The sequence below is a fragment of the Drosophila takahashii genome, chromosome 3R, assembly GCF_030179915.1.
Source record: "Drosophila takahashii strain IR98-3 E-12201 chromosome 3R, DtakHiC1v2, whole genome shotgun sequence".
Classification (NCBI taxonomy): Eukaryota; Metazoa; Arthropoda; class Insecta; order Diptera; family Drosophilidae; genus Drosophila; species Drosophila takahashii.
Genome location: NC_091681.1, coordinates 32,318,423 through 32,340,748, shown reverse-complemented (window position 1 = coordinate 32,340,748; position 22,326 = coordinate 32,318,423). Strand labels below are relative to the sequence as shown.

At 40.3% G+C, this 22,326-nt stretch overlaps 1 protein-coding gene across 1 annotated transcript in view; it reads right to left on the bottom strand.

The window, feature by feature from the left end:
* The window catches only part of LOC108060429 (ankyrin repeat domain-containing protein 50), a 30,562-nt gene extending 9,463 nt beyond the window's left edge, over positions 1-21,099 (bottom strand). The window contains exon 1 of the mRNA XM_044395727.2: positions 20,363-21,099. The gene's annotated coding sequence lies outside the window, so the exon portion shown is untranslated. The remainder of the gene's footprint in view (positions 1-20,362) is intronic.
* Between the last annotated feature and the right edge of the window lie 1,227 nt (positions 21,100-22,326).

Below are 22,326 nucleotides of genomic sequence, written 5' to 3'. Positions count from 1 at the left end.
GCGCAGTGTCTTTTGTTCTCGGGGCTTTTGCTTCTGCTTCTGCTTTTGCTTTTGCTATGCTTTTTGCCACATCTAAGCTTATATGCCATTTATGTGCGTCGTTGAGGAGGACTGAGTAGGAGGATCCTGTCTACACACATCGCTGTGTAAATAATGTTCTTCATGCCACAAAGTTTTTATTTTAAACTTCAATTTACTCGTTGAGTCTGATGGGTATGAAATGGGTGTTTTCTGCAACGTAACTAATGATACGTCCCAGCACGCTTGTTGTGCAACTTGCAGACACTGAAATGGAGCAAATTCAGCACGTTCTGATGGACCACAAAACTCTTGCCGTAAAAAAAAAGAAGACCAAAACCGGGCCAAGTGAAATGAATGATTTACGCCGGGTGCAAAAAACCATTTCCAAAAATGACAGTGAGGAGAGGAGCGTCGATGGATGGATTACCATAATGCTGGCAAGTCAGCTGTAAAATCCATTGATTGAACGGGATGGTGGTGGCAGACATATAGACAGGTAGACAGGATAACAGGAGCAGGATCCCCAGTGAGCTGCCTGCAGGAAAGTCAAATGGAAATGGTCCGCAATGGCGACACATCAACTTCCTGACCGCGACGGCACGTGAGTGCTTTTCATTCTGCTTTTGGCACTGCGGCCGTTTAACCGTAATTATTGGATGGATGCCCGCATTGTTCAAACCGGTTTGCCGTTTGCCACCGCGGTTTTCCATCAGGGTTTTCCACCCACCAACCCATCCACCCACTAAAGGCCACAACAATTCCGCACGTACAAAGTTGCATTTGACTTTGCCACATTCGAGTATCGCACGTTTTCCTCCTTTTTTTATGGCCACCAAATTGATTCGCCATTGTAAAACGAAATGTAAATGGCCAAAGTCTGTGATTTCGAATCGGATTTTAAAGATTTCCAACGACGCTGAAAATGTGCTAATTATGCAAGTTTAATGGCTTTCCCGAGACGAGTGCGTGTTGCAGGCAAATCAAGAAGGAAAATGAAAATAGGGGGAGCACCCTAACCAACACAGCTAATTGCAATTTCCACAGCTCGGCATAAGTTTTCCCCAGCGAAAAACTTGACAAACTGGCAGACCGTGTAACTCTCGATAAAGTTTCCTTTGGCCATTACAGCTTTCCTCCCTTTTTTTTCGTAGTTTTCAAAGTTTAATTGATGCTCTCCCTGGCAATTATGCTAATTAAACGCAAAGAGCCAATCACGCATTGTAATTGAGCCAAATATTTTGCATATGATTCAGCCGCCAGGAATTTTCCCTATCAAATCGCTAGCACATTGTAAATGTTCATGAACATGAGCGGGAAAAATGTTAAACAAATAGCGCACAAGTGATTTAATTAAATGGGCAAATATATATATTTGTTTGTTGCTCCCAAACACATTGGAAGTAATCAGACAAGTCGGCGAGCCACATGGGGCATGCCTTTCTACAGACATCTGGATTCTGGGGCTTTGAAATATATATATGTATATATATCTGCGGCTGGCAGCTGGGTGAACTTGAGCCCAGGCGGCGTGGGCCCACAAAAAAATGCAAATGGAAATATTTTCGCCTGGAAAAACAGCTCAGCCCCGCCCAAAAAAACCAAAAAAAGAGGGAAAACCCAAGAAGAAAAGGAAGCCAGTGGTCGGTCGGTTTGGGACGTAATTGAAATGTTGCATCCACAGACAGGGCGTTTAATGCACTTCACATTTATATTCGCATTTACATTTCACATTTACCGCCTGCCTGGCATTCAAAAGGATGCAGACAGGAAGTACTCCATTAATTTGTATTTACATATTTTGGTTTCGCATTTTACTCTTTATCTTTTTTTGTATAATTTTTTGCGCCCTGCTCTCATGTTTAAATAATAACTCTCTGACTTGTTGACTTGCCTCAATTATTCAGGCAATAACTTTTCGTAAACAAAATATATTCCATGCATGGCAAACAGTTTGCAGGCGCAAATAAATTGTATGCAAACCGAGTTAGATACACAGCATAAATAGACACCCATATATTTATTGCATGTCTAGGTGGCTGCCACGATTCATCAGTGCGACAATTGCGAGTGCAAATACTAAATCAAATATTGCATCAAATTGTTTGCGAGGATGGCGGAAAAAGGTAAAAAATCAAGCGAAATTCGCTGTACGTGCAGAATTACGTGAAAAACAGCAGCAGCAGCAGCGGAACAAGCAGCTTAGAGGCAGCAACCAGAGTTTGCGAGACTCGGGAGCACTTCCGTATCGATTTTCAGATTTCAGAGGCTCCCCAGACTGCAAACCATGACAAACGATGCTGAAAAAGGGGGCAAAACTAAGCTCAAACTGGGCATACTCTGCAGAAAAGTTGCAAGCTTGAAAAATAAATATCTTAAATGATGATCAATGGAGGAAATAATTCCATGAAAGGAAACTTTATACTATCGATAACATTATATATATATTAAATAGGTGGTTCAATCCTTCGGCCAATATCCAAGTGACAGTCCCCAGGAGAAAATGATATAACACAAAACTAAACTCATACTTTGCAAGAAAAAAGTTTAATACTTAAAAAATAAATATCTGAAATAATGATTAATGGAGAAAATATTGCAATGAAAGGAATCTTTATATTATCAATATTAGTAGATATAATAGGGAAAGATTTTTCATGATAGGAAACTTAATACCATCGATGACATTATATATACATAAAATAGGTTATTCAATCATTTTCCCTTTATTCAGGTGACAGCACCCAAGGTAAAGATATATAACCCAAAAACAAGAAGAGAATCAAATCGTTTGAACCTGAAATCAAAACGAATGCTCTGCTCTCCGCTTACAGATGCGCTTAATTCTGTAATACAATGCCGCTGGAGGCTGAGCAATTCCCCGCCCTCTAAACAACCTAAGGACTCCCAGTGGGTTGGGTTCGGGATTTTTTCTGTTTTGCAGCTTGGAACGTGCCCAAATCCAATGGCATTGTGTACAGTAGATAGCTGTGGGCTGGCTTTCGGAGCCCGTTTATCCCACTTCTCCAACATTTGCGGCTGCACCGGAAGCGGATTCAATGCGGGCATCGGAAAGGACAATGGTGTGTGCACGGTGCAGCATCACAAATGGGAACAGGATGTCACAGAGCTAGCTGGCAGGATGCGATGTCCGTGGGTCCTTGGGTCCGTCGCGGGCCCTCGGGATGAACGCTTAATTAAACTTAAATTTTTCATGCCTCCGTAAATGCATGTTATGCATTCACAGGACATTATGGCTATATGAAAATGAGATGGAACAGCGCGTGCATATCCTGTATTCGTCCTGAATGAGGGCAAACATTAAGCCTGACACGGCCGCCGTCATCATCATCATCATCGTCAGCGTTCTTGGCAGGGATTTTATCCTTGTAATATCCTGGCCCCCTTTTTGCTCCTTTGGCACGCCAATCCAACTTCCTGCCTGCCATGCATTTTTCAACACTCTCCCGAGAACACAATTTTCGGTGGAAAAGCAAGAATTCTTAAGTGCCGAAAAAAAAGGGAAAGAACAGAGGGCACATGCCATGGCTTGCCTTTTATTTTACGCGATTTTCAAACTTCTGATGCATTTATTTACTTGGAAAAGTAATTTTGCTGTTCTGCTGAGTGCTATATGATGAACTGGAAACGCCCACATTTTCCTTTTATTCCAGCAGCTTTCTTCTTCTCTGGGTAATAACTCTTTTTTTGGCAGCTGGCCAGGGACGAAAGTCTGTTTATTGTTTCAAGACAGAGTGCGTACCAATTAGAATCACAAAACCATATGAATTATTCGAGTCATGCTTTCCTAACGACTGCAATCACATTTGTTTTCCATTTCGTTCTCTGTTATCAGGCAGCTGCATTGTATGCGTATCTACATATTGAAAAGCTGGCCCCTGGCATCGCTCCACTGGTTTATCTGTGTCAACTGCCATGTTCGCCGTCTGTTTTCTGCTCCGAGCAAACATATTGACATCGTTTTTTGACAAACACACTATATGCCCCCGATATCACCTTTTCATCTGAACTACACAACCATCATCCTCACACACTCGACCCCCTGATGGCTGTCCTCTGAGCGGAAAATGCAGGCACACGCACTTGCCTCTTGGCATTTCCGCCACCGCCTCCTCCATTCCGCCCATTGCTCCCAGTTTCCTTGTTTCCGCTTGGGTTTGAGTTTGGGCCAGGGCTCTGTGTTTGCCTTTCAATAACTGCGTGCCGGGCCGTCTTGTGTAAATGTCATTCGAGACACTGGGATAAATTGGGGTACTTGGCAAGGAATTAAAAAAAGAACTATCAGATACCCCTTATTCAGCTAAAGGGAGTGTGAGGGAGATGGTGATATGCTGTCATTAAAGTTACTGGCGTCATCTAGCGGCTGTTTCAACTTTTGATTTAAAAAATTTATTCTACAGAACAGCGGCAGAGTAAATAAGCAAAAACTGTTTTAATTAAAAGAAAGTATTTTAATTTATTTTACACAAATTTGTATAATTTATTGTAAATAAAATCTACTATTACTTGAAATTAAACTTAAAAATAAAATTCATAAACATTAAAAAGATTAATTTAAAGCAAAATGGTATCCCTAAAACTTATGGCTTTTTATCTCAGTGCAACGGCAAAACCTGCCAAAGAAGTCTGAAAAAGTTGTTGGATTTGGGTTATGTTCCATGTGTGTGCCGAGTAACATTTAATCAAATTAATACACACATACAGCACAGGCAGACGCAACTGGGACATAAGGATCCGGCTGTCCTGACAGCTGCCTGACATTTTACAACCTTGTCCTTTCCGCCGTTTATTGATGAATGAGCAGGAGTGGCTGTGGGTTCGTTGCTGATGAAAGGAAGAGGAAACGAAGTAGTGGAAGTGCTGGAAGGCATGAATACAAAATTTAATTCATGGCCTCTTTTTGTGTAAACTTTAAGGGGAACTTGTGTTGCCTTTCATTACTCCGTCTGACTTGCAATCTAATTGAACTGAATGCGAAAAGCTGACAGAATGTCTGAAAGGATGAAAGGGCATTGGCAAGTAGCTTTTCGGTGCTGGCCAAAAAGAAAATGGAATTAATTCGATCGCAGGAGCAGCAGAGCATGTCCATGTCGAGACACCAAGGACTCCATTTCCCGGATAGAAATTCAGTTCAATTAAAGTGAAATTCAGGAACACGTTGTGTTCGTTGTCGTCTGGCATCCTAAGCTCAGGTTTAATTAATGTTTCTGCTGATTACAAAGAGGAGTAAAGAGGACCAAAGAGGAGCAAAAAGGAGCAGAAGGACCAAGTCCAAGCCCCTCTAAGTATGCAGTAACAAATGACCCTCGTTTTGGCATTGATTTACCCATGTTGTCGCCGTTGTCGGTGGCATTTTTTTTCAGTTGAGAAAAGGAACTAGGAAAATCGCGGAAAAAATGCGAAAAATGTGGGCGGTGCGTGTGCACTTTGCTTCAGCTTATTGTCACTTAATTGCAGAATTTCCGCTGGTCAAGTGCAAGAATTCAACTTGACATTAAGTGAGCTGCCGCAGACTACAGTCTGCGGATTATGTCCGAAAAACCTTAAGCTTGGAACAAAGTCAGCAAGAAGTGTCAGCTAAAGAGCACTTATAAACATGATAAGTGCTATCAGTGTGATAACAGTTATTGCCTCAAGTTATTCTGCCACTTGTTGTTTAAATTTATTAGGCAGATATTACAAAGGAGATAAAATCAAAAACAATTTAAGGTAATTGAACTAAATGACAGGCTGAATTAGATTTAACAGAGTATTTAGAGTTCGTAATCCAATTAGTTGATTAAAAAGCATGTCGAATGCCGCACAAAATTACCTGTATACAAATAGGCAAATCAATTAAATATTTTATTCTACTACATTGCTACTCGAATATTGAAAAAGTGATACGAATATGTGGCCTAATTGGGTAAAAATCAATAAACTGAATTTCGTGCCCACATAAGCGGGTGCTTATAAATGATCAACCGATGGGGATTGCCCTAATGAAGCATGTAATCATAGCGTGGCATCAATTTGGGCCAGCGAAGTGTTAACCAGATGCCTCCTCCTCCTCCGCCGTTCTCCCAACTTATAAGCTAAGTGAACTTTCGTGATGGATGACGCTAATTCCGAAGGCAGGTGGCAGAATCATCAGGTTTATGTGGATGGAGATGCTAATCAAAATCAACAACACCCAAATGGGCAACGCACGCCCCACTCAGAAATGGAGAATTTGAGGTCCAAATCCAACACACCATTGCCCAAACTCTTCTTCTCTGGAAGTTTTCAATTTGCCAGGCAAGTTTAGATTATATTTTGTTTTGCTTTTCCTGTCAGGCGTAAATTGAATCAGAGCGGAAGATTTGCCAGGATGCAGGAACCTGGGGAAAAAGGCTTAAGTAAATTGAGGTTTTTGACATGGCCTGGATATAAAGCAGAGATTTTGTGCTAGTTTTTCGACAGCAAAAGAGCAAACTTCTGTGAAAATAGAAAAGGTAGAAAATGTGTGTTATGGTTTTAAAATTCATTTACCAATAGAATGATGTTTAAGTATTCGGTTGCGGTAATTGAGTGATTTTGACTAAATAAAGAGGTAAGGATTATAGAACAAGGTCCCTAATTGAATGTTATTATATAAACTTTAGTAATAATGGTTTCTCTGCTATCTTTGCGGCGTATTTTTTTGCCATTCCGGAATTTTTCCTCTCCGGAAGTTGGCACACTTTTGACCTTGGTGCCGTACCAGCTTGAAACGCGATAACAACAATAGCGGATCGCATAAATTACAGCGCTCCTCCGTTAGCATATACACACATATATATGTATGGTGGTACATACAGCCACGCCTCCAACCATTCAGTTTGTGCCCCACGCAAAAAGTGGATGCGACAGTGACAACACACGCTCATATTTAACTCTCCTTATTGCACATTTTATTTAATTTATTGCTGCACATATTTTGATGGCAATGCATGTGGACGGGCACGTGTTTTGGTTTGGGGTTTCGCTGTGGAACAGCAAAGCTTAGAGTGAGGCGAATCGGAATTGGAATTGTGTCAGTCGGAACAGTTGGGCATGGTCATGGCATCCTATATGCTATATGCTATATGTCCAGCGCGTGTTGGTGTCCCACTTGATATACATTTCAAGCGGGACAAGAAACGCTCGACAAACAGTGGGTAAACATAGGGGAAAAATAAAATCCAGAGAGAAAAATTATATTCAACAAAATAACAAATAAAAGACAGAAAAAAAAATATATAGGTCTAAAGAGAGATATTTTATGATTATAGTTAATTTTTCATTATTTCTTCTTCAAGAATTACAACGAAATTTAATTTTATGGCCACGCGTAAAAAGGACAGGGTATGAACTCTAAACAAGGTTTTAAAAAAGCCATTATAATTATAATAATTCTATAGAATCTAAAATTGATATAGAACATATTTTTATTTTTGTCGGAACTTTTCCCCTTTTAATTTATAGGTTGTGTTTTTTTTTTAAATATTTTTCGGTTTTTTTTCGTGTACCTTTGTGTTATCTTTAAACAGTCGCTTACAATTTAACTGACATCTGAACAATGTTTTGCCACTGTTCGGCCTCAGCGTTTTACTTTTTTTATAGGGTTTCATTCGCTGGCCATATATTTCAAAGAAACGACAGCCGTGGGAGCCATGCAAATGCCCCCTTCCAGAGTGCGTCAATTGGTCACTTGATACACATTTCGTTCGCTACCGCAATTGCATTTTCATCCTTACTGTTTATTCATTGCTTTTGGCTAATTAAAGCGAGTAAAGTGCAAATTAAAATGCTGTTTAGCCAGTGCAGCTGTCACTCTTGTCTCCTCGAAGTCATCACTACTGGTATATCCTGAAAACTACTTTTTTTCCTCAAGCCTACGCTGGCTTCTTGGCCAAAGTCACTTGGTTAACTCGATGCTGCTGGCTACCAGCACTTTGCATAATGCAAACTGAAGTCTCAACGGTGGCTTGCTGGCAGTGGTTTTTCCTACCGCTGGCGAATGTGGGTTAAATGCTTTTTGTGCGGCTTGTGACCGCAACTCAGTTGAGATTCTTTTCTGCTTTTGTTTGCCCGTTGCAAATTTTCAATTTGCCGCAAAAGTTTTTCATTTAATTTAATTGAAACACTCAACAAATTGCAAATGCACTACGGAGAATGAAAATGAAAGAAAATAATGTTTCGTTTCGAGTAATAAACTAAAAATAAAGTCAATTATTTTGCAATTAAGAGCAGTTGACTCAATTGAGAGTGGGCGAGTGGCGCCTGAGTGGGTGGGTGGTTGGGTAGGTCATTACGGTGGGTTCAATTGGCGCGGTCAACTAATAAGCTTATGAGAAAAATGAGTTTAAATAAAAAGAACTGGTATATTTTAAGTGCTGCTATTAATCTCTGTTTGCTGTTTGCAACGAATAAATAGCCAACGAACCTTATCTACTCGGTGAACAAAAAGAAACCACTGTGATATCAGAGTCTACAGCCATTATATTATAAATTGCTGTAATCGCTTGCGGCTTGTTGATTTTCCATATATTCCAGTGAATAAACAAAGGAAATGCATTGCCCATACGCCCTGTAGTGCGTCATTTTTTGGGAAGCAATGTCCAGCTATCCGAGTGCTAAATCTGTTTATTTGTCATTTCAATTTGACTCTTTTTTTATCTCCTTCTTTTTTTGCAGGCCAGTGGGCGATAGCTGGCTAACTGCAATTTGAGTTGTTAAAGCCGCAAACAAGTTTGTTGCTCTCTATTTTTGTTTGGTTGAAGAGCCTGCGGGGAGACATGCTTGTAAATAAACTTGTTTGCTGCTAAAAACTGCTAATAATTACAATCGAATTTCCGCCTACCGGCGAGTTGGCCAGTTAGTTGACTTAACTATGTCAACCCCGATAAGATTTGCATTTGCATTTGCATCACAAAGAGCAGAGACTTCGTCTCGTCTGTCAGTCAATTATTTATGCCGACACTTTGTGCGGTTTGGGAACTGCATGGGTAATTGGCAAGCGAGCAGTGGGGAACATGGTTGGCAGCACACGTGGCGTATGCGTAATGCGCTGCATGCTAATGCTTTGGCAAACAGCATTAACGCCAAATCCGCTGGTCGAGAATCGGGCAGACATGACCATAGACCGTAGACAACACCGCAAATACCCCCAAAACCTCCGTCCAATTAAATGGTTTCGATTGGCGCTGCAGCAATTTGCTGATTTGGTAGTCCAAAGCCAAAAGCGCTGCATTTAATTGCATCCACATCCACCAAAGAGGAGTGGTTAGAGCCAAAATGCGTTGCTAATATTCTCGTAATTAAATTTCTAGTCAAGTTTGCACACACTTCTTGCAACGGAAATCGAAGAGTTCGAGGCCCCGCAGCTCTTCGAATAATGACGAAATCCAACCGCGGAGATAAGGGGCCAAATAGAAGTCGAGTAAGCGATGAAGAATGCTTCACGTTGAGTCAACAAAAGAATAAAAAAAAGACGAGGAATGACAAATGCGATTATGATGTTGGAGGCAGAATGAAAAGTTTTGCGTACAAAGATTCCCTTCTTGATTGGGCGGCCATTGTTCTTGTGCTTGAAGTCCCAAAGTAACTTACTTAAACAAACTTATTCAAAGCTTTCGTTCAGGGCTTATCGGTTTCTTGGTTTTAGCCAAGAAAAACAGAGAAAGGCGAATAGAGAAGCCACTTGCCTCAAACAATTAGCCCAAGTGTCGCAGTCATTGGCATTTTCCGACATCCAAAGCCCCTTGGACGGCCGTACATATGGGTAATACCCATTATAAGGCCCGTAAAACCCTGGTAAACAACAGCAACAAACAAACTGGCGCCATTGGGGGCGTGGCCAGACAGACAGACAACCGTTGCCCCGGAAAAAAACAAATACGCACAGAGCCAATTCATTCATTCATGCTGCCTTTTTTTGGCCAGATTATTCCGCTCTCGTTGTTCACGCTTCATTTGGCTATTATTTTTTACCACGCTTCATTTGCCGGTTTGGTTTCTGTCTCTGCCGCTTTTTGGGGCAGGGAGTGCTAATTAACAGTTGGTCCCACAAATCGCATACATTAACGTTGATATATTTATTGCCATAATTGTGCGCTGCCTGGCCATACTTATATATAGATTAAAGGCATTTAACTATAAGCTTCGATTGCCTCACTTTTGGTTTGGCGAGGGAAAGGAAAACAAATAAATAAAAATAGCCAGAGTAATGAGTAAACAATTTGCTTTTGAGTTAGCGTAGTGCAAAATGTGCTTCGTGCTTGGGCAATTTTTTGCTACACACAAAGAAAAAAGACGACGGGATCAAATCGATATGCACATGGTAAATTTATTGTATTTATAAGAATTTATTTTCAGGCAATTGATATAAAAAATGTAATTTTGCCGATTTCTCTCTATCGAAGATTCGTAAAAGAGAGCAATAAGCAGTATGGCGACTTAAAAAAGCATATCGAATTGATATTCCGCATACTAGGTCGAAATTGGTAAAACATAATTTCAAATTGATCATCGTTTCATATTAATTTTCTTTGGGTGTAGCCATTCAAAGTATGAACATATTATTCCAAAATTACAGACAGATTTTAATGGTGATTGCTGGTATATCTACGTATATCCTGCGGCCAGGACAGAGAATTTTCGCAAAGCCAACAACTTCATTGGGGGCAATAAAACAAAGCAATTAAAATGGCCTCCCGGATGTACTGGCTGACGTATATGGGTCAGGTTGGCAAAAGTTTCGGCCACTTGTCGGCCAACTCGGGCAGTGAAAGGCCATTACAATGGCAATCGGCAAACTGAAGTGGCAGCTCGGCTAATGCAACCGGGGGTTGGGAAGTGTTCCCCTCAGCACTCTAAACTTTTAGTTTGGCCAACACAATGGATGGTTTCGCAAAAACCTCCGAGGGTTGACAGACAGGCCCCCCTTTTTCCTTCCTTTCTTCCTAAATGGCTCACTACAAATTACATTTTTAATATGCAACTAAAGAGGCGGAACATTTTAGCCGAGTGAGTGAGTCAGTGGTGTTTACGTAAGGATTTCTCTGGTTTATTGTCAACATTTTCCCTTTCCTTGTTTGTTTTTTTTTTTACTTATTCATCCAGCGACTGGAGCCGTAAATTAAACAACATTTCTGTCACTTGACTTGGGTATTCGTATTCATTCATTAATCAGGCCTGCGACGTCGTCTATAGAAATTGAAATTGTCTCTGCTACACAATAAAGCTAAATGGAAATCCAAGAGATAGCAAGTTGGACACATCAGTTGGTGCAAAAAAAAGAGGGGGGTGGTAAGGGAAAAATCCTCTAGCTACGCCACTGGGTGGTTGAGGGGGGACCACCCACACACAGATGCCCACACTTTCCATTGCGTAAATTGCCTGGGCGCCCATCGAAACGTGCCATTTGAGCTCTGCCATCGATGATAAATGTTTGCTGCATGTTGCACAAGCATGTTGCAATCGGCTATCAATGATGGACTCCAAGATGCGAGGAGGGGAGCAGAATGGGTACAATGTACATCACCCTTTAAAATCGAAAAAAAAACTATAAAGTTCTTGAGGAAAAATAACCATTAAAAAATTCCAACTGCAACATATAAATCTGTACTCAATTTTTGATTTATTTATATTTTCTCCCAAATTTACATTTACTGTAACAGCTTTCGCAAATAGGAAATAAATAACATTGGAATTAAATCTCTTGCACTTCTAAAATAATTATTTATAATTTTCGTTAATTTTGAAAGCATTTAAAATCCCTAACCTAAACAAAAATTGGAAAATATTAATTTTTTCCAAGCGAAAGGTTAAATTGCTGATCATAATAAATGATGTTTGTAAAAGTAGTACTACAAAAATATTAATCACCATTCATTAGGCAGTTAAAGTGCCCTAATGGCTTTTCTGACAATTAAGCAAATAGCTGAATTTATGAATATTTAGCTAAAGCGCTAAATAGACCCCCGCATTACGGGCTTTTTCGCTTTCACCTCACGCCTTTTGAGGCAGACACGAAATCCCTGACCTTTGCGGTTGCCTGGTAGCTCCTCTTTTCCGCTTTTCTCTAACGCCGCCTCCCCGAGTTAATTACCGCCCGCGATCTCTGGATTTTCCCGGGGCAACCACCCATATTTCCACCTGAACCACCTCCTCACAAAGGGCCCCATGGAATTTCCTTTCTGGCAGCAAAAGCAAAAGCTTCGTTAGCAGGTGCCTGTCAAATTTAGGTCAGGCACTAAGTGCAAGTGAGTGTTATGTAAATTATGGTGCGCTGCTTAAAAGGACCTGCAAGGTCTGCCCATTCCATCTCCGTCGTCCCAGTTTAATTTTTAGGAGTATATTCCGCCTTTGTGTTGAACTACTGTGCATATTTGTTTGTTGGCATTCATCTTTTGAGCAAATGGAAAACTAACTGAAAACTAAATGCTGAAAACTGAAAACCCAACACCACGCCCATTTGACAGGCCGTTAGTTAAACTAAACGGCACTTGGCGGCGGCCCTCTCTATATTTCCTTATTTTTGTTTACCCCCAACCTCTTTTCCATTTTTTTCCGTTTTTTTTTAATTTAGCCATTGCTGTTGGCAGCTGACAAAGCTGCAATGTGTGGATATGGTGAGTGGTTTGGGGCTTTGGGGATCCCAGAACAAATGATGGAGCTGCTATCCCATCACGCACAGCAGCAGCAGCACCATGGAAGTCTTAGAAGAAATGTTATTCTAGTCGCTGGGCAACCGCAGATTATATCATAACACAGCTCGTCATCGCTGCCACCCTGGCCCCATGCCATCTGTCCCATCCCATACACCGCACACCATATACCATATCCCATAGCCTCAGAATGGGAACCCACTTTATGCAGCGGATCGGCCATTGACCATGGCGAAGAGCTGCGCCAAAGCGGAATGTAAATAAAGCATAATAACAAGAGGAGCTGCGTAAAAAGTACCAATACCTAAGTACCAACAGTTGCTCTTGAAAGAATAGTATTTAATCCCACCGCTTAAAAGATATTGAAAGAGTTCCAATGTCTTAAAAAATAAAGAAAAATCATTATAATATATTTTGATATATTTCTTAATAAATGTATATTACAAGTATTAATTCACATTCACTTATAGCTTAATAATTTTTTTAAAAAAGAAAAAAGCCTTTAAAAAAATATTTTTTTTACAATTTTTAAGTTACAATTATTTTTTTTAGGAATGTTCCCTCTTAGTTTCAGTTTCCAACTTTTGTTTAAACAACCAAAGTTCTCCCAGAAGCTCACTGCCATTTACTATGCTATTTGACCTTTTGAAAGCTGTAACTTTTTAAGAGTTGCGAAAGAAAAACAATGTTAACTTTACAGTGCTATTATTCTGACTCCTATTGTATTGATATATATATATAGCTCAGGCCCCGGCACTTTCCCCCTTTCCCCACCCCCTTAAACACCACGCACAGGAAGAGAAGGCGCACACAAGTCAACAATCTCATAATCAGTTGAATTACAAAAGGCAAAGACGGCACATGGGCAAATACTGAGGGGTAAACTCCAAGACAGGCCGCTTGTCTTTATGGCAATTTCACTTAATAAGTTGGGCCTGTGGGGCCAGACAATCGATAGACACATGGGCACTGCGAGTTGCAAGTTGCTAGTTGCCAGTTGCAACAATTTAACACGCCAATAAAACGCAATAACCAAATTTATCTGATTCTAGAGCAAGGGCCAAAAGGGCAAATTACTCCGAGAAAGCCCAGGCCCAATATTTCTGGGCGTGTGTAATGGAGACTGAGTCTGTGACGCAACATGGGCGTCGTCGTCATAATCATGATCGTCAAACAAAAGGCAGGAAACCGCCTGTAAAGCCGGCTTTACAATTGCTGACCCATTTCAGAGGTGAGCTGAGGTGAGGTGAACCGGGCCGACCAAATATTGTTTGGCCAATGCAATGAATTAATTATTCCCCCGTCATGTGCAGTAATAGCATATAGTATAGTATAGTAGTATCTTTCCCTCTTGGGTGCGTCCATCCAGCGCGCTTGTGCTAAAAATAACAAACTACACACACTTGACGCCGGGAAAAAAATATCTCTCAACGAGTTGGGCCTTTGAACTATTTGTCATCCACTTTTTTTTTGTTTCATTTTCTCTGCCCGGCTGCAATGGCCACAAAAATAGCCGTGTGCACAAATCTCATTTTTGGGAGTTGCGCCGTGTGCTCCATTTGGTCCATAGAAAAATAAGGAAAAAAGTGTTGGCTTTCAAAGTGGAAATCTAGATGCCCTTTACTTCATGTATTCCAATATGCTATATAGATATTTAAAGTTTAAAGTTTATTTTTAAATGATATCTTGATTTATTTCCGGTATAAATATAAGAATGAATTTGGTTTATCTTTTCAAATACTTACGAATTTTATTGTAAACATAAAACAATTTTTGCTCCACCCCAGATTCACCGAAGAGCGATAATTAAGCACATTGTAATGGCTAATTTCAGCATCTTTAAGCATCCGCTTAATTCTCAGACGCCTTTTTGATCGTTTGATTTCCTCAATAAATTCTCATTTCGTGTGATTAATCAGTGACCAAAATCTGCTGCCCTGGGAAAACAAACTGCACGCGAATCGTTATTCTCCCCAAAAATAAAAAGTGTAAAAGATGCTGGATGAGAACGTAAATCTCTGGGGTTTCAGCTGGCTAGCCGATCAAATTCAAACGGCTGCCTGGTTATGCGGCGTTTTTTTCGCTGGGCCTCTGGAAGTGTTCCAAAATTGAGAAAAGAAACCAAAAAAAAAACCTGGGTTGGAGAGGAAAATTTAATGCGGTCACTGGCTTTTTGACATGCCGCAAAACTATTTTCGAACGTGTTCGCAGACGGAGTCGCATTCGAATCGTATTTTTCTTTTTTTCAGAGTATTCATTTCGCTTTGGTCAGCGCATTGGGAGTTTGTTTTTGTTATTTTTAGCGCCGGCTAGAGTGAAGTGTGCCCGGCCCGTGGAGCATCCTTCAACGTTTCTTATGTAAATTTTCTGTCGATTTTCTATTTTTTTGTTTGCCCGTTTGCCATGCCGAGATGACGACTATGATGATGATGATGATGTTGTCGGTTTGTTAGAGTGCGGCTGCTTGGGGGCCAGTTGAAAACTAATAAAACGTCAAAGCAATTTTGACAACATGCAACTTGGAGATCTCGAGAAGGCACAGAAACACACAAAAACCTACACAACATCTTCGGTTTGAGTTGGAACAGACTGTGCTGTATGCTCCTCATCTCTCTACTCTCCCAGGCGAAAACTTGGTCCGTAAGTTTTTCATCTTTTGCGAGTTTTTTCTTTGGCAATGCTTTCATTTTGCCATATTTCTTTTGGCCCTTGTTTTTTTTAGTTAGGGGCCCCACCAGTGTCTGGAGGGAATTTCGAGGCTCGAGTTGAGCCGGGCTTAAAGTTACATATCTAACTGGCATATCAGCCATAAAACCGAGCATTAAAGCCGTGTGAATATTGCGACTCGAGTGTTAGACTCTGTGGAACAGAAAAGGAATATTCGGGGGGTCAAGTAGAGTTGTTCTTCGGGTGATAAGCGTTCTGTGTTTATAGAGTTGTCAAGTGTGCTCATAAAAATCGCCGTATACTTGTACACTTTGACCCGGCGACGACTACCTGCCGGGGGCGACATTGGACACGCCTATTTTCAGGTAACATGGGTTAAGTGCGGCGTCATTAGCACACAAACACCCGCACAGTGGGCCAACAACGAAGGATAGAGTGGGGTTTTCAGGAACCGCAGCGTGTTGCCGACACATAAACAATACACTCTGCTACAAGGTTGCGCGACAGTCGAACACTCAAATGGTTTTATGGCCAATCCTAAGAGGCGCTTCACACTCCGCAGCGCATCTCACTTTGAATGCGGATGACTCAGCCCGGTTTGACCCTACACTTAGAGATATGTCTTTAAATTCAGTTTGTTTTTAAATATCTTATTTAATTTTGATTTAACTATATTTCTCTAAGGGTAATGCTATAAACTAAAACTAGAATTGGCTTTTAGAATATTCTTAAATATTAAAAAACTAGCTTGAAATACTGAATGAAATATTTTTCCGTCTGTCATGGAGTGCGTGAATACCAAACATTAACTGCCAAGGACCTTTCATTTGCCTGTCATTCTGGCGAATGGGAAAAAACGCTGCTAATAAAATTATAAATGTATTTGATGTGCCAGCCGCCGCCCACAGGAATCGTTCCCAAAATAATCTCTCTTTTTTGCGGCCACTCGCAAATGTGTCTCAATTCAATTAATTTGTGCTCGGGGCGGCGGAGTTTCCGTTGTGGGGTATGGGTTCTAAAGTGTTGGGCTCTAAAGTGGCCCCAGCCAGTAGGCAATTTGGCCGCAGGACCTGCTGCGTTGTTAAATTTTAATACTGCGGTTTATGTGCTTGCTATATCTCGAGCTTTTGGGCAAAATTAAATTTTAATTGCTTGCGGTCCGCCCAAATTGGCAGTCAGCGGTGCTGTTTGTGCTGCTGTTTGGTCCGCTGGGTTTACTAGGCATCCAGAATTTATCAGAGCATTCATTACTTTTGTGCGATTCCCACAATAACACGAAAATTCAGCCGAAAACTTTGGCAAAAGCTTGACAAAAGTGCAACGAACCGTGCGCCAGCAGGCCAAAAGGAAAAAATGTGCTGGAAAAATCGGGCGAGCGCGAGCAGAAAATTATGAAAAATACCCGCTGAAAATACGAGTATTTTCCCGGCGACCGCAAATGCAAATTCATGAAAAGACCAAGGCAAAGCCGACTTTGCTCTTGAGCTTGAAAAAGGCAGACGGGAGCGAGTTTGAAATGGTATGGGTACGGGGTATGAAAATGGCAATGGAGCTGGGCTACATAGAGCAGGGAACTCTGCAGTTGCGGAGTTCTGGAGTGGCGGTGTCAGACTGACGGCTGATGGTTCAGTTGAGTAGTGTGTCTGGGCCGGGTCTGACAATTACGTCAATGGCGTAAATGTCGAAAAATGTAACAAACAAAAAACCCGTTAAGCGCAGAATGCCATCGCAATTTATAGCAGACTCATCGTCGGGATCTTTGTCATGGCATTTGATACACTCCGAAACCAATGGGTAAATGCGGCTAGAACATGGCACCGACTTTATATAATGTCTTAAATTGGATAGTATTAGCTGTTTCTAATTTGTTACTCTTGGTAGTTTCTTTTTAAGAAAGAAATGGGTAACAATCCAATTTGAACTAAATATAGCTAATGGATAATATAAACTTTTATCAAGACGGAGTGTTATATTATCAAATAAAAACACCTCTTAACGAGGTAAAAAACTAGTGACGACCGCACCTTCAACATACAAAAGTTTTGATATCAACATTTGTGACGAAAAATTATTACACTCGTCATTAAATAGACTTTCTAATATTTTCTCATTCGGCCCGCCCTAGCAAACTATTCCAGCATTTTTCCCTTCACAGGCATTTTCTATTGCAGCGTGCCGAATGAGAAAATATTAGAAAGTCTATTTAATGACGAGTGTAATAATTTTTCGTCACAAATGTTGATATCAAAACTTTTGTATGTTGAAGGTGCGGTCGTCACTAGTTTTTTACCTCGTTAAGAGGTGTTTTTATTTGATATCAGAAGTTTTTGTTTGTTTACATTTGCTCTCATAGGAGCTAATATATACATTTAAATTTAAATTGGTCAATCATAATTTTTAAACTATTGTATTTTAACAAGTTAAGTTAAAAAGGCGTTGAAGTATTTCAAAATACCTTTTAAACGAGGTATACCACATGTCTGTACCTTTAGTAGTGCAGAACTTACAAACTAACGAAATTTAGCTATTTTTAGCTTTTTCCCGCTAAAGTAGCGGCTTTTTCCAAAAGTCGTAGAACAAAAGATTCCTATATGGAACTCTTTAGTGCAAATTTACTGATTCCATGACCCTAAAGTACAGTTCGGATACCCTCCCACAAAATTCAATACTCAGGGAGCGTTAATTGTTCGAGCTGGCAAAAGTGGCTATTTTCGTATAAAAATAACTTTTAAACGTGACTTTTTACAGTAATGTGTTATATACCAAAATTTAAGGAATCTCAAGGGCTATACAGTTTAAGGTTTTAAAGAAAATCGTTAGAGCCGTTTTTGAGAAAAATAAAAAAAAGCTAAAAAAAAAGTTTTAAAAAATTGTCTTTTGTTCATATTTTTTTAATTATTACATTTACACAAATTGCATATAGAAGGCGTTTATAGCATTTAAAAATACCTTTCAAACGAGATGCAGCACAAGTCTGTAGCTTTAGTAGTATAGAAGTTACGGCTTTCCGATTTTTAGCTATTTATAGCTGTTTTCCCGCTAAACTACCGAGTTTTTCCAAAAGTGGTAGAACAAAAGTTTTTTATATCGATGTGATGAACGTCATATAAAATTTTCAAAACTTAAAAAACATGTTTTGGACAAACTGACAAACTGACAAACTGACAAACTGACAAACAGAATTAAATTTTCATTTTGGGAAGACGAAGAAAATCTTATTTTGGCTATAACTTTTGAACGGAGCGTCGGATTTTGACAAACGACCCCTCATTCGACGGGTATTTTCAAAAGGAATACAAGTAAAATATTGCGAGGGGGCAATTATCCCCACCGGCCCCAACAGCTCCAAATTTCGAAATTTTCACTTTTTCACTTTCACCGCTCTTTCTCCCAAGCCAATTGATTTTCTTAGAGTCTTGGTATGCAATCCTGTTAGTTTTTGCAATACCTTTCGATAGGTGTATCATTCATTATGATCGGACCATCACAGTAGATTTTCATTTCTTCGTGTATATATAGTAGTCGCCTTCGCACACTCTCCTGGTGCGCTTCGTCACTACATGGACTGCCGTCCATAGTGATATCTTTAACTCGAATAATTCAAGTAATGACCATAATACTTTTTATCCTATTTTGTTTTAGGATATGAAGCTTATCATATGACTTTTATTACAGTAAGATACATATTTAAAATCTCGCATTACCATCCTCGCTGAAAAGGGTATAAAGTTACCAGCTAGCACTTTTCGTGTTGCCCCCTTTTTCTGGTTTTTCCTTCTGATTCATTGCAGATTCTAGTGAAACTTTAGTGCAATTGTTTTTGCTGTTTTGTTTGTTGTTTGTTGATGATGGCGATGGCAACCAGAGAGCTGGGCAGACGATGCGTCTGCTGACTGTTGCCTTTTGGCGCTTTGCCTCCGCTCTCTGATTAACTCATTCATACATTCTGGCTTTTCCAGAGAAAACAAAAAATAAACGAAAAGTTTAGTAGTAAGGGAAGAGTGCTGCGGGATTCGAGTGGGTGTGGCATTGTTGAGATCCCACCCCCTTTTGCTCCCAACCCCTTGATTATGATTATTTTCATTTCAAAAGTTGGCGGCGCAGAAAAAACCGCAACCCGAGCAGAATTCTCTGTGTAGTTAGGTGAAATATTTAAAGTGCGCCGCGAAGTGGTGTACTATTGCAAACCAAAACACACACACCCACACGGGAGCACCAACACTCATGCTATGAGTAAAACCTTTTATACAGTTTAACCTCTATGATTCGAATTAACCTGAGATTACACAATAAATAGCTTAACTTTGCATGGAGAACTTTTCGGAACAACATAACCATAACTAACTACCATTATAATGTAAAACAATTTTGAATTGTAAAGAATAGGTGCATTTTTGGAAATGTGTAACTGATAATGTTTTCTTTCAATGTTGTATGGGTACTTAAATTTAATTTATGTGATCTAAATATTCGGGTTAATGAAAAATACTAAATTTAAAAAACAACTAAAATTCTACTGTTTACGGTAATATTTATCTGATTTCAACATGTGTTAAAAAAGAACAAAAATCCCAAGTATAAAAATTGAGTTGGGTAGACTTTAAATAATTTCCTACAAAAAATTGTTGGATTCCTGGAGATCAGGAAATTCGATTTTTTATACATTTAACTGCTAGTTTGCTCTTTGGGAGGTTCCACTGTAGCTGGTGCTTGGTTTTTGTTGTTTCTGCTGTTACTTGGCTCGTTTAACTTTGAGCAGCTCTGAATTGCAGCAGCCGGCATGCCGGTTTTTTTTTTCATTTCTTTTTTTCCCTACTGCAACTTTAATTGGACACGGGTTGTTGTTGTGGTTGTTGTTGCTGCTGGCGTTGGCAAACGTGTTTTTATATTTTGGTTAAATTTGGCATTCGTTTCCTACGCGACTTGCAGCGAGGTCAACTCATCGTTTTGTTAGGTGTTTAAACCATATACTTCTTGATAAAGATTTTATATTTCAAGTTACTCACCTCCTGGCTGCTGCTGGCGACCTATGACCTTAGGTGGCGGATTCTAGGGGTGGTGGAAAGGACATCCCCCTTCGTTCCTCGCTGGTTGTTTGTGCAAAATCGAAGAAAATTAAACGATAATTTGTTGTCGAGCACAAAAACACACGCACACAGTCACACGCGAACGCACTAAACACAGATACACCGCACCAAACACTCCCTCTCTCTTTCTCACTCGCTCTTTCACTTTGTGTATTTTGTTTGTTCTGACTTTGGCTTTTGCTTTGCTTTGCTTCCACTTCTGCTCTTGCTTTTGCTTTTACTTGGCTGTGCAAGCGGCGCGACGTTGCAACATCGTTCACATTTCACATTTCCATTTCCCCCAGCTGAATGCACTTTTATCTCGCTTTTGTTGCATTTCCTCTTGTGTTTTGACTGCGGCAGATGCGGCTCCGCCTTCAGCTTCTTCTTCTCGGTCTTGTTATCCTGCCTCTGCTCCTTCTGCCCCCTCCTTCTTATCCTTCTCGCGTCCGCTTCACACAGCTATCCTGCGTGGGCCAGGATATCTTGCGTTTTCTCTTCTTTTATAACTTTTAAATCCTTTGTGGGAAAAGTTTTCAGCTGGAGCACTTCACTTGGTATTTTCACAACGTTCTTCTTCGCGTCCGACCCTTGTCGCGATTTATTTTTCCCAATTTTTTTGACGGCCCAGCCGCATTTTACTATTTTAACGACCAATCGAATCGAAACGCGCAGTGTGTTTGCCTGGGTTTTCGGTAAAATCCCCGAAACGCGCTTGAAGTTCCTAAAATATCCGGTTTTTCCCCCTTACTCAAACATCCGCCTATAGCCTTTGCACACCACATACTCTGCTGCTATCCACCACTGGGTGGGCAACTTCGATAGGGCCACAAGAAATAGGTGGGTTTCTTTGCTAACTGAAACGCTGTTGGCAACGATCGTTGGGAGCGCCATAAATAAATAAATGGCTTACTAAGGCCCATATTTAAATTTACTACGGTTTACTATGGTTTACTATGTTTACTATGCTATGTTTTACTACTATGTTTTACTTGGTTTACTATATTTTTCTATGGTTTACCATAGTTTTGGGGAGTTCCGGTTAGATATTGACAATATTCCGGTCAAATTATCTTACCATCAATATTGGGATAGAGAAAGGGTTGAACCATGGTGAAACTATACAAGGTGATCTCGTCGCGAGAGCTGCCCTCTTTTGAGGACGTTATTTGTGCCAGTCTCTATCTAGCTTTCTCATTCTATCGCTTAAGAGAGACAGAGAGGTAAACATATTTAACGTCCTCAGCAGAGCTGCCGAGACCACCTTGTATAGTTTCACCATGGGGTTGAACCATTTGCTCTGACCGAACCTCTGCCCAAGCGATCTTCGATTTCTCACCGCATCCAACATGTGCGAGGCAACAACAATAGTGCTGAGAGTCCACATACAAAAACCAAACAGTGAGTGAGACCGGTGCAGATATATAAAATTCCATAAAACTCACCATGGGCCTAGAATGCATGTTTGAATCAAACATAGAAAAAATGAGGAATATTTTTGTTTTTCGCCTAGGTGGCATCATTATTACACATGGTTGATGGTTACACATGGTTATACATTATTACTCTATGGTTGAACTGATCAAGAAAATTACAGAAAATCACTCGCGGATGTATAAACGGAATCAGATTTTGAAACAACAATTTTGCCGAACGAACCGTACACGGGAAGAGCTTCCTTTAAAAAGGCGGAAACTATGGCGTCTAGAGGGGTCGTTGAATGCCTTAAATCCTGAAATCCATAAATATGGTATTCTGCGGTATTTTGGACGAGGATCGGGTCCTTGCTTAATGCCAGGGTTGCATCTTGGCTCTCTATATTAATTACAATGGGGAATGTCCTAAATAGTAATGCCATAGCGGAAAAATATACTGAACCTCGCAAACTATTTTGCCACATTGTA